Here is an 11,456-nt window from a genome sequence, read left to right as displayed (position 1 = left end):
ACGTCACATGACCTCCAAGGCCTGGACCAGTTCACTGAGCACAGCGTGTGGCTCACCGCCGTCAACAGTAATGGCGGGGGAGATGCCACCGGAGGTCACTGCCAGAACCTTCTCAGACGTGCCTCAAAGGAGCCTCAGAATGTGAGCGTTGAGGCTGCCAGCTCAAGGGTGAGTTGTGGAAGGCTTCCAAGGCAAAGATACATTGTGAAACTCGTTTTTAAATAGCTTTCTGCTCTGTTCGTTTCCTTCACATCATCTCTACAAGTTGCACATTCATTGTTTCAGTATTTTTAACACTTGCACATTCATTATATTTGACCCGTCTGCTGCGATTGGCACGGATTTGGCCTTCACTGGTAGCCTGAAAACATTTACTCCCATGTCTTTCCCTGGCTCTGTGGTGGATAGTGGAGTGTATCCAGTGTGGCATTGGTGCGCAGGATATCCCCTCCCAAGCTGCAGGACTTTACAGTTTTCTCCACTGAATTGTAGCAGCCGGTTTGTGTTCCATTCCTGTAGCTTGGTGAGGTCTTCTGGTAGGAAATCCACAGTCAGGGGGTTAAGTTGAAGCATTCATGGCCTCACACAATGTTCAAACTTTTTAAGATTGTATTTTGATAATTTATCGTATAACTTTTTTCCCTCACACGGCCTTTCCCTTCAGAGCCTCATCATCTGCTGGGAGCCTCCGCTGGCCGAGCACCAGAATGGGATCATCACCAGCTGCAAGATCCGCTACAAAGAGCGCGGCGAGTCAGGTTCCTCCAAGACCAAAGCCACAGACGGAAACAGACGACTCTTTGCCCTCAAGAAAAGCACCACATACTCCATAAAGGTTTAACCCGTCTGCTGCGATTGGCACAGATTTCACATTCACTGGTAGCCTGATAACATACAGTCCCTGGTCTTTCTCTGCCTCTGTGGTGGATAATGGAGTGTTTCCCATGTGGTATTGGTGTGCTGGATATCCCTTCACTGGTAGCCTGATAACATACAGTCCCTGGTCTTTCTCTGCCTCTGTGGTGGATAATGGAGTGTTTCCCATGTGGTATTGGTGTGCTGGATATCTCTTCACTGGTAGCCTGATAACATACAGTCCCTGGTCTTTCTCTGCCTCTATGGTGGATAGTGGAGTGTTTCCCATGTGGTATTGGTGTGCTGGATATCCCCTCCCATGGTGCAGGACTTACCTTTTCTTCATTGAATTGTAGCCACAGATACTTTTTGTTCTCGCTGTTCATTTCCCATTTCCTTCTGGTTCTCCTCCTCCTCCTCCTGTAACCCTCTCTTTCCTGTCCCTACTGATCATGTTCTCTTTTTTCCTCTTGCTGTTCCTGTGTCCCCGCCCTGCCAAATATTCTCCCGCGTCCTGCTTCTCGGCATTTCCTTGAGCAGGTTAGTGCAGAGAGCGTATACAGCTTAGGGTCGGAGAGGCTTTGACGGAGCTCAACCAACGTAATGTACAGACTGAAGCGACACAGCGCCACAAAGAGAGCCCACGAGACCACAATTACACACTGTACATATATAACATAAACTTGGGCGAGGCTGTGGATTTTGATGCAGCGGATGTACATTTTGATCCAATGACCCTGATAACCTAAAACCGGTGAATGTATAGGAGGCGAAGCTACACACGCACACGCACACACACACACACACACACACACACACACACACACACACACACACACACAATAATACAATACCCGTCAACATTACAAAGAGAAAGTATTCTTCCCATGATAAATACTGATTAAAAAGTCTTGTGTGTGTGTGTGTGTGTGTGTGTGTGTGTGTGTGTGTGTGTGTGTGTGTAATTCACCTCGGCCTGATCACGAGTTGGACTCGGTCCCGCCAGCAGGTACCCTCCCGACGTGAACAAGTGCTCATCATCATCGATCTCTGGGTACTGCCAGGACCTCACACACCACACCCCCCATCCCCCTTGCTCAAGGGAGGACAGTAACCACTCCTTGTCAACAGAAAGAATCCGGCCTGATGGGGGCTCAAACCGCTGCCTGTTTGGCCGTAAAGCCTTGCAGCGCAGCGCTCTACCGATTGAGCTGTGTGTGTGTGTGTGCATGTGTGTGTGTGTGTGTGTGTGTGTAGCCTCGCCTCCTATACATTCACTCTGGTTTAGATTAGCAGCTGCTGCAGTCTGACTCGACTCGCTCTCCTGATCATTACTGCCGCAGGAAATGACATAACTGTCTTCTCCCACACTCTACCTTCTCTTCCTCGCTTTATTCTTCATTATTACCATTACCAGAAGCTTTATTACTCTGTTCCCCGCATAAGGAGGACGAGGGGACAGACACATGCGTTTGGCTTCCTGATGCAATACATATTATCAAGGAAAGCATGATAGCAAGAGAATATTGAGCTACACACAACTTTTACTACCATTATTATTGGCAAGATTGTCATGTGTAAGGAGGACGGGGAGGCAGGGACATGGGTTTGGCTTCCTGACACAACACGCATCATCAGAGGAAGCAAGGCAGCAAGCGAATAATGAGCAGCACACAACTATACGCATACAATTCCAGCACTGCCGCCAGGTAAGATCACGAGACTAACAATGAGGAGCCCAACAACATCGTTACGTCCGCACTGCATCGCTCCACATCTTATCCGCCCCCAGTTACCAGCGCATAGAAGCTCCTGCCCTTCCCCATTACGCGTATATCATTAGCCAAGCGAAAAGAAAGCCACTCCCTCCATCCCTTCAACTCCGGCTACATGTGATTGGGGGATTTTTTGGGAAAAGATGGTGCTGGTTAATGGTATTTCCTTGGCTGGGGATATCCGCCAAGGTAACCTGAAGAGTTTTTAGTGAAGGTACCATAAGGTTGAAGGCGGATTTTCTAATGGTAACAACAATAAGACTGACACTCGTTTACTCCTTTTCCTTCTGCCTCACCAACTACTTCTGTGAGAGTCTATCAGTTGCCATATGTGTTTCTACCCCTCAATCTACATTCTATCTCACGTTAGTTCACCGCAGTATCACCAACGCCATCACCACATATATCAACAAACGCCACAACATACCAACATACCACACACCAACACATTCACTAAACACAAACCAGAAACTTCAAACCATCAACACACGTAATGACAGACTTACTCCCTCATAAATGGACACTCGGCCTCGATTCATTATACAAATACGCTAATTATTCTAAGAAGCCTAAATTATTGGTAACGTTAAACCCGGTGTGTGTGTGTGTGTGTGTGTGTGTGTGTGTGTGTGTGTGTGTGTGATATATATATATATATGTATATATATATATATATATATATATATATATATATATATATATATATATATATATATATATATATATATATATATATATATATATATATAGATATTGATAAATTTATTTTGGCTTAATAGTTATATACATATTGGTAAATTACAAATGTAGTTTTTATTTTAAGCCAGGGCCATTAAGCCGAGGCTTTCTTAGGACCTGAAGACTCGTAAACAAAGTACATAACAAGGGACAGGTTTAGGCCACATAAAGCATAATAACTTACATATATTTCAACAATGTATAAATGTATAGGTCAGTCGAAGTGAAAAATGTATACAATACGAACATGTGAAAAAAAAACTTAGTTGACATCACTCTAGCAGTAAACAAGTGTACATGTGAAATAAAAACTTGAAAATAGCCTGATTATTATTGAAATAATGAAATTTACAGCAATCAGTCGGAGTTTGCAAAAATAATGTGAGAAAAAAAAACGCAATGAACCATTCAAAAACACTATAAAATAAATTAAAAAATCAATGTGACCATAAGTTCTCATAGGTACTAAGAAGCCTTTTTATTAATTTGGTTTGAACAATCTTATATTCTCATCAGTTTTTAAGTGTTGTGGTAAGTCATTCCAGATTTTAGCTCCTCTTGATAGGATGCTCTTTTTTTTTTTTTTTTACAACAAAGGAGGCAGCTCAAGGGCACACAAAAAAAGAAAACAATAATAAAAAAAAAGCCCGCTACTCGCTGCTCCTAAAGTAAAGCAAAAGAGGTGGCCGAAAGGAAGATCAAATACGGGAGGAGAGGTGTCCTGATACCCTCCTCTTGAAAGAGTTCAAGTCGTAGGCAGGAGGAAATACAGATGAAGGAAGATTGTTCCAGAGTTTACCAGCGTGAGGGATGAAAGAGTGAAGATGCTGGTTAACTCTTGCATAAGGGGTTTGGACAGTATAGGGATGAGCATGAGTAGAAAGTCGAGTGCAGCGGGGCCGCGGGAGGGGGGGAGGCATGCAGTTAGCAAGTTCAGAAGAGCAGTCAGCGTGGAAATATCGATAGAAGATAGAAAGAGAGGCAACATTGCTGCGGAATTTAAGAGGTAGAAGACTATCAGTATGAGGAGGAGAGCTGACGAGACGAAGAGCCTTAGCCTCCACTCTGTCCAGAAGAGCTGTGTGAGTGGAGCCCCCCCACACATGAGATGCATACTCCATACGATGTGATGTCCTGCACAATGGTATTAATAGGTCATGAGGTCTCCGGGTAACATTGCCAGGCATTGCTGTAAAGCCAGAGTCTATGGAGAGAGAGAGAGAGAGAGAGAGAGAGAGAGAGAGAGAGAGAGATTGTCGCTATATAGTACGGTTCTTATGGGCCAAACAAAGTCTTTCGCTCCACCAGACGTGATGCAAGTGTGGACATGGCCTTATCTTACGTAATTTAGGGCACTGATGTCAGAAATCACCCGTCCAAGCATCCTTCTCCTGTCAGAGAGGCGCTATACGACAACATAAGCGTGGATAGCCTTGGCTTGAGTTTTAAATTTTCCGCAAAAAAAAAAAAAATATTAAGCATTTAATGACCAAATATACTCAGGACTTAAATAATTCACAAAGAGTTTTTCAAGTCACTTAGTTATTTTACATGCAATCTATTGGTTAACATTCATGATTTCATTAATATATTTTTTCTCTACTTCTACAAATTTGTTTACCGACAACACGATTTGAAGAAGTAAATAACGAAGAAAACGTATTTTAAGGATAGACTCGTATTAAAAACTCGTGTTGAAGCGCTGCGACTGTTTACATAATACATATCTACCTCAATGACGACGCAAAGGCTGTCAGTGAGTTATAGCAGTATTTGCCAATATATGTGTGGATAGCTTAGACTTGAGTTATTCATTTCATGCTTATTATTTACCGGCAGTTTAAGAGAACATCATGTAGCTATCTGGCAACTTACAATACAGCAAGACCTTTAATTTAACATTAATATATATATATATATATATATATATATATATATATATGTATATATATATGTATATATATATATGTATATATATATATATATATATGTATATATATATATGTATGTATATATATGTATGTATATATATGTATGTATATATATGTATGTATATATATATATATATATATATATATATATATATATATATATATATATATATATATATATATATATATATATATATATATATATATATATATATATATATATATATATATATATATATATATATATATATATATATACAACATAGGAAACAGTTCAAGGGCACCCAAAAAAAGGAAACAATAATAAAAAATGCCCTCTACTTACCACTCCTAAATATAATCCAGAGGTGGCCGAAAGAGAGGTCAATATCGGAAGGAGAGGTGTCCAAATACCCTTCTCTTGAAAGAGTTCAAGTCGTAGGCAGGATGAAATACAGATGCAGGAAGATTGTTCCAGAGTTTACCAGAGTGAGGGATGAAAGAGTGAAGATGCTGGTTATCTCTTGCATAATAGTACAGCGGATGAGACACACAAAATGGCCAAATTGTGCACTTTTGAGTAAAAGCAAGAGACTTTGCATGGTGATTCTTCATCCAACAGGAATGAAATTTAGAAATGGAGGCATTTGAAAAAAAGCATATTTTCAAGATGGCGGCCAAATAAAGATGGCGGTCATGAGAAAATCGAGATTATTTTCATGGAACACGAATTTTGAATGCTTTCTGATAAATATCAGAGAAATTATACTTATAATTAAGAAAAAAATATTTCCTTTACCAAAAATATGTGCTCCATAAGCTTGACATTGAATAATGTTGAATATAAATGAATCTAATAATAATGAATATAAAACCTAACATGCCTTATGAATGGGAAGTAACATGTTAGGGGAAAGCAATCAACAAAAAGCAAATGAATAAACACCCACCAGAATGACTCTTCAACCAAACTGTTGGGAGTTGGAGGTGGCATATGGCAATGGGGTTGGGTACACTTTACATCAATATATTCTTAAGTTAACCTAAGCCCATTCTGTTCTGCGGGACGGCAACCCGACACCTCATGCAGGGGTGTACATTCAGTTGGAACAATCACCTGCACATTTGCAGAGATCAGTGCATTTCAAGGAAGCGCTTCGGCATTTGCATCTACCATGACAACCCTTTGTGCAACCGCAACACAACAGTTCAATACACGTTGCAGAAGCTGGAGGCAATGTCGACCACAATGGTGTCCATGCGGTACTTGTGCCAGACTGCTCCTTGTCCCATCCCCATGAGGATGGATCAGGATATTCTGGTCGAGCTATTAACGCCTGGCCCCAAATATGTCCACCTTGGTATACTGCTCTTCGCACGTGCTGAGTAAGGGCTGCTTGTGTCGGTGGGATGTTCTCGATCGTGCGGCCTTTCTGAGTAAACAGAACTCGCCGAACATCATTGACTTCTGTGCTAGCTGAAGTTCTGTTATACAACAATACAACAAAACGTTCAAGTTCAGCATAGTGAGAGTCAGAAATTTCTTGTGGAGGGTTGGATGACAGGCTAGCAAATGTCGTCGTGATGTGGTCATATGTTTGCCAGAGTAGCCAGGCCTTTTTCTTGCCTATACCATACATTGCAGAAACTGTGTCACATCCTGTAATACTGTGAAACAGTGGAAGACCAGTGCACCTCTGTGGACCGAGAGTCATGGCTAGTTCATGTACAGGAATGAAACGCCTTGTTTTTCCTGTTCCAAAGTCAATCCACAATTCTTGTGGTTTGATTGTTGCAAAGTGAGCAGTGGCCAACACTACAACATCCGTATCTACGGTTCTGATGGAGATCTTTTGAGAGCCATGTCTGACAGCATTTGCAGTGTGCAACAACAAACTGGTGTCGGCTTCCTCATGTGTACAAGGTGATATTTCATTAACGGCAACATCAGATTCTTCCTTGTTGGTCAGTGCCCTTGTGCCTAATGTCACCACAATCAACTCTTGAACCTCAAGGGACACAGTCATATCAGACAGAAACTGGAACAATTCTGTCTTGTTCATACTGTTCTTTAGGAATTCACTCCACTTTCTTGGAACTGTGTTGTCTGGTGCCACCCGTCGTCTTGCACCAGTTCCTCGCTTGTCCCTGGCATCAGATTTAAGACTGTCCTGATGATAGACATCCCATACAAGGTCCAGTCTGTCGCACATGGTCAGTGTTCTTTGGATGAAAGGGAGGAAGATCTTGGAAGCATACTCAGCAAAGGTCCGGCAATTTCGTGGAGTCAGAAAGTGTACAACAGCAGGACCATCTAGCATAACTGCATCAACCTCAGGAGCAGCATCACTGGGCATTGCCAAGTCTTCCAAGCAATTTAACAGCTGGCTTTTGTTTGAAGGACGCAATTTTCTAAACTGACTAAGTGCAGGGGGATAGGCTTGATTTTCATGGGAAAAGAATTCCTCTAATGACCCTTCTCGAGACTGACTAGCAATGTAGAGTCGTGCAAATAAGTTGCAGTCTTGCTTCAAAGAAGATACCTGAGTAGGGACTGTGCTTTTCTTAACTGTAGGCCTTGAGATCAGCGGAAAATTGTTCTTCTTGATTGGATCTGACAACGGTTTTGATCTGTTGATGATTCTCTCATTGACAAATGTGTTGTACTGCTCAATGCCAGATTGGTTAATCTTGTAGAGTGTCTCCATTACAGAGTTGTCAATGATGTCTCCTGAAAGAGAACAACCAGTTCTGAAGTTTCATCGTCAAATGGATTTCCACCCTTCTGAATACTCTGAGCAAGTTTCTTGACATCTGACACAAACGTTGATTGGACTTTCTCATGTTCCTCGTGATGCTGGAATTGTGTTCTTGTAGATGAAATGCAGTCGATGGCGCTTTCAAAATCTACAATCACTCTAGCCATTTCGGGTCCGCCGACAGTCCACCTTCTCAAAGCAGCAGCATTTTCTGTGAGCCCAATGGCCCCGCCCTCACCCTTTACCAGAGCATTATTTTGCTCATGCGCTTGATCTATCGACATTCCTGAAAATCGATTACATGTCTTCCAGACGACGAAGTTTCCTTGCTTGAACTGTCGGAATACATCTGGATGAGTGGTGTGGAGGTTGGTCATATCCCTGATGTGAATGGGTAGCCACCGTGAATAGTTGTGATGGTCAAGAGCAAAAAACCATGGAGCCATCTGAATTAGACTCTGAAGGTAGAGTTCAAAATTTCCCTCTCGCAATGACCTGACAAACAAGAGCAAGGTGAGTTCCATCTCTAATACAAAAGACCAGTACTTGAAGGTGGGATGACTGTCTGCCTGATTGATACACCAAGATTCCATGTTGCATGGCTCTTCTCCCCCCGGGAGGTCGCTCAGGTAATCCTGATAACTCTGAGTGAGCAACATCTGTAGAGCACACGCTGTGACTTCGTGAGCTCTTCTTGTTCGAGTCACATGAGCAGCTTTCAAAAACGAATCTGCTGTGCCTGATCCAACAAGTCCTGCGTCAACAAGTGAGTCTGTCCAGCCACTGCCTTCCAACCACTGACCTACTGCTTTCAAGTAGGCCATTTCAATGTGGAGACCACCCATCATGATTACAAAGGAGGACTCACCATGCTGATCTGGAAATTGCCACTGAACTTTTTTAGCAACTGAGAATAGCGGTTGATCTGCAGCTATTATACAGGTCTGACCTGGATTGAGATACTCAGTAGCCCTGCGGACCATGTTCATACCATGCTTGATCATAGCTTCAGACTTCGCTTGTTCACTGAACAAAGGGAGGAGTGAGGTGACTGATGGCAGCCTATCCGAGTCATGGATCAGATTCAGTGAGTGGTATGCTCCCCAAGACACATCAGAGGGTATTCTTTGATTTGATACTGCCTCTTGCACATAACTGAGCCACTTAAGTTCCTCTTCTTTGGACTTGTTGAAGCAGTTGTTTTCCACTAGAGGAACAGAACCATTGAGTAGTGGTGGTACAAGAGGTTTCTTCTGTGACACTGCAGGAGGAACATTTGCATAGAACTCTGGCAGCTCTGATACAGATTTCTTCTTAGGTCTCGGCAATTCCTGCCGCTGCGTTTGGCATGGATCTCCTGTTTGTTCAATAGTGGGATACTGGAATATAGAAATTCCAGTTCCATGAAAGGAACCATGTGATGTCAAGGAGCTCGGATTATGATCGATATTATCAACGGCTCCAGTACAGAAGATCCCTCGACGCAGGTTTGTTGGAACCACAGCCTCTATTTCATTGAAATGAGCAATAGCAGCATCGGTGAGTTGTGTTGACACTTGAAGGACTCTATCATATGATACTGACATTCCTAGATGATAGAAAGAATCCAGTAAGTTCCTACTTCGTGTGTGTGCATGGATCTTGAGGCCCAAGTACAAGGGCAAAGGAGTTTCATTTTCTTTGCTATGAGTGGCTGTTCTGCCTTGGCCTGAGCGCTTAACACAGTTGAATTTAATGAACTGAGCGATGGAGAGTGCTGCTTGATACTTTGCTTTGTTGTTGCATGTAATACTTGGCCCTGTTAGCGTCATTGTCATCAAAGATAGGAGAGACTCTGGAATGCTATCTTCCTGATTCATAGATGATCCATCAAAACACTTAGACTTATGATTGAATATGTCTCTGCGAATTAGCCTGGCTGCCTTTGCGAGACACAAGGCTTCATCATCGCCTGAGTCTCTGTAGGAAGACTTAAGTGCTTTGCCTACCTGATGTGTGAAAGCAAGCAGCACGTCTTTACCTGAAACATGAGCCTGCAAGTCAGGAATTGCGCCTAACAAACGATTCTTTAACCTTGTACTGTGAGGTCTTTGCTCAATGCCATTCTCCTTCAAACGGGAAGCATAGAGACTTGTAAGATGAGCCAGTCTTAGAGGCTTTGGGTCGCAGGAAACTCTGTGTTCTTCAACATATTCAACAAGTTCAGCAAATGCAAGACTGTGAAACGTTTGTCCATCTTGTTCTTCACTTTCCTTCAAAGCTGACTCTCTCCTTCTATACAATTGGGCCAAACATGACAAGTGATACTTTGCTTCCTGAGCTATCAAATCACCACCAGAAAGCTTTGCAATCAATTTCTCATCCTGAACGTCAAACGCACATTTTCTAACCTTTTCATCAACAGAGTATGTTTCGACATTATGAAGTTCTTCCTTTGTCACAGTGTCACACAGGAAACACACCCGTGAAATAGTGGCAGATATGTCTCTTCTAGTGAACTTACGAGAGCTTGTGTTATCACCAACAGACTTCCGTTTCTTCTCAGCTCTTTCTACGGCTTGGTTATTGCACTTAAGGGAACACGATTTGTGCCACTTTGCACAGTTGTCTCTAAAGCTGGCCTCTACGCCCTTCCTTGGTCAATTCTGGTAAGGTCAAGGGAAAATGGAAGGGAATTGCATTTCTGCAGGCGATTCAGGTTGTTGGCAAGTGTTGTCCAACCAGCCCCACCTTTCCCTTTGCTGTTGGCAGGACATTGTAATTGCTCAGATGTATCGTTTTGACAGAGAATACACAAGTTCCAATCAGTTGGATTGTTACTCTCGTTGCTAGTTGACGGTTGTTCTGGTTCATTCATTGTTGTAACGAGCCAGTTACACACACGCAGAAAGTTCACAGCAGAACAGCATCAGCCAGAAGCACCTGCACCACGTTCCTGAAAATGAGAATATATATATATATATATATATATATATATATATATATATATATATATATATATATATATATATATATATATATATATATATATATATATATTGCCACATTGTATAATATCACTGCACCAAATTGTGTGCATTTGCTGCTAGTTCACCTTGGTTTATATCAAGATAAATGTAACATTGTGGTCATTTTACCAACGCCCCGGCAGCCATATTTGATTTGGCGGCCATCTTGGAAATTCGCATTTTTTGCGATGCCTCCATATCTAATATTAATCAGCATATCCTAAAGTATATACAGACCAAATTTCATGCTTTTACTATGAAGTGCACAATGGTTTCAATGATCCGCTGTACTAACACTGTTGAGCATGTTTGTGCTTTTTATTTTATGGAGCCTTTTAACTGCTGTCTTGAGGGCGTCTGCAGTGTCTTCATTTCCATATTTTTCAGTGATAGTGTGGAGGGCTTTGACGA

At 42.1% G+C, this 11,456-nt stretch overlaps 1 long non-coding RNA gene across 1 annotated transcript; it reads left to right on the top strand.

Moving 5' to 3' along the window:
* The first annotated feature begins 121 nt into the window (after positions 1-121).
* Positions 122-834, top strand: LOC126991174 (uncharacterized). The gene is made up of 2 exons (XR_007745222.1): positions 122-168; positions 665-834. It is a non-coding gene; the product is annotated as an uncharacterized LOC126991174 (long non-coding RNA).
* Positions 835-11,456: the final 10,622 nt, after the last annotated feature.

The sequence above is a fragment of the Eriocheir sinensis genome, unplaced genomic scaffold (assembly GCF_024679095.1).
Source record: "Eriocheir sinensis breed Jianghai 21 unplaced genomic scaffold, ASM2467909v1 Scaffold249, whole genome shotgun sequence".
In the NCBI taxonomy this organism is placed as follows: Eukaryota; Metazoa; Arthropoda; class Malacostraca; order Decapoda; family Varunidae; genus Eriocheir; species Eriocheir sinensis.
Note: the sequence above shows the minus strand (reverse complement) of the source record. Positions and strands in the feature narration are given on the sequence as shown.